Source organism: Chenopodium album, chromosome 11, assembly GCF_948465745.1.
Source record: "Chenopodium album chromosome 11, dcCheAlbu1.1, whole genome shotgun sequence".
Classification (NCBI taxonomy): domain Eukaryota; kingdom Viridiplantae; phylum Streptophyta; class Magnoliopsida; order Caryophyllales; family Amaranthaceae; genus Chenopodium; species Chenopodium album.
Window position 1 is genome coordinate 27458299 of NC_137844.1, and position 1976 is coordinate 27460274.

The following is a 1976-nucleotide window of genomic DNA, read 5'->3' on the forward strand; positions in this document are numbered from 1 at the left end:
ACGGACACCAATCTGCCCGTTACAAATATATCTTTTCCTGCTCAAGTCACATTTTTTTGTAACGGACATTGAATTTGCCCGTTACAAATGATGTAGTTGTAACGGGAAATCATATGCCCGTTACGAATAGCTTGTTACAAATAAGATTTTTGCCACTAGTGGATCTTAGGGGTCTAGGCCTTAAGAGGGTAAAGAGAAAGGACTCGCATGATCTTTCAAAGCATTTGCAAGTTGAGAAATTTGGTTTTCAAGCATCTTATTATGAGTCATCATATCATGAGTCATCGTATCATTAAATTTCTTATCACTCACCGCCATGTAAGTGTTCAACAACTTGGTTTGGTTCTCAATGATTTCTTCCAAGTTAGTCCTACAAGATGAGGGTTGTGAATAGGAATTATCACTTTGTGTCTTTGGAGCAAAACCGGGTAGGGGACCCCTTTGATCATTGTTTTGAAAATTTCCCCTATTTTGATTGTTCCAATTACCCCTATTTTGATTTTGACCATAACCTTGATTATGGTTACCACTACCTTGGTTATGATTTCCATAACTTTGTTTTAGATTACCATAATTTTGGTTTTGATTTTGGCTACTATAACCTTGGTTGTTATAGTTACCTCGGGAGCCTTGGTTCCCTTGGTACCTATAACCACCACCTTAGTTATAGTTGTCAAAATTGCATTGGTTATGATAATTCCTATTCTATTGACCTTTTTTATTATCAAACCTTGACTCATTATTATTTGACACATAGTTCACATGTTCATTCACATTACCATCTTGATCATCACATCCATCCATAAACGCATGAGAGCAATTAGAAGCATCATGATCATATGAACCACATACATCATTAAACAAGCGACCACTAGACATCTTATTAGAAGAGGGAGGGGGTTGAGAGTTAGAACACATACCTCTCCCATATAAGTTGGGAGGGAAGATTTGAAACATGGGAAGAAGAACTTTCCAACTTCTCCTTGATTGCGGTCATTTCCTTCCCTAAGTTTGTCATTTGTGAGGACAAGTTATTGATGGGATTTAAGATGATCAACCGAGTACACCGAAGAGCTACTCTTGCTAGTTGTTTCCCTTTCACCATCTTGTCAATATCTATAATACCTCACTACGTCTTCAATGATGTCTACCACTTCCTCCCCCGTTCTATTCATAATGGGACCTCCGGCTCCCCCATCAAGACAAGATTTCCCTTGAGGACTTAGGCCACCATAAAAGATTTAAATGATTTGGTAGGTAGGAATTTCGTGGTGAGGACATTTTCTTTGATACACTTTGCACCTCTCCCATGCTTCATAGAGGCTTTCATTAGGCCTTTGCTTAAAACCTTGAATCAAAGCTCTAGCCTCCGCCGTTTTCGTTTATGGATAGAAAAGGGATAGAAATTCCTTAGTCACTTCGTCCCATGTCCTTAGAGAATTTGGTTTGAGTTCCTTGTCCAACCATTTCAAGGCACGCCCTATGAGAGAAAAGGGGAAAAGCTTGAGGTGAATGAATTCTTGGGAAACTCCATTCACTTTGATAGTGTTGCAAAATTTTTCAAACTCCTTGAGATGGTTTAGTGGACTTTCATGCTTGGCCCCACTAAATTGTCGCCTCTCTATCAAAGTGATCATCGCCGGTCTTATTTCAAAGTAATTCGCCAGCATTGTAGGTGGAGCAACCCCACTCTCAAACCTATATGCACCCGGAATCCCCAATTCCTTCAATACCACTCTTGGATTGTCTCCCATGCTTGCTTGTTCTTCTTCTTGTGGTTCTTCTTCACATGGAAGGCTAGAACACAAAGAACGTCTAGCAAATATTATCCTTGTAATTGTCCTCTCAATTTCCGGATCAAATGGCACTAGAGAATGACCACGTGCTCTATGCATACAATCTCAAAAGAAACAGTTAGTAGCACGGCTAAAAATGTAGCCAAAAAGAGAAAATGTTTTTATGTTTTTCAAATAAAA

At 39.1% G+C, this 1976-nt stretch overlaps 1 non-coding gene across 1 annotated transcript; it reads left to right on the plus strand.

Moving 5' to 3' along the window:
- Positions 1-1263: 1263 nt before the first annotated feature.
- Positions 1264-1369, plus strand: LOC145569606 (small nucleolar RNA R71). Its single transcript, XR_014096192.1, has one exon. It is a non-coding gene; the product is annotated as a small nucleolar RNA R71 (small nucleolar RNA).
- Positions 1370-1976: the final 607 nt, after the last annotated feature.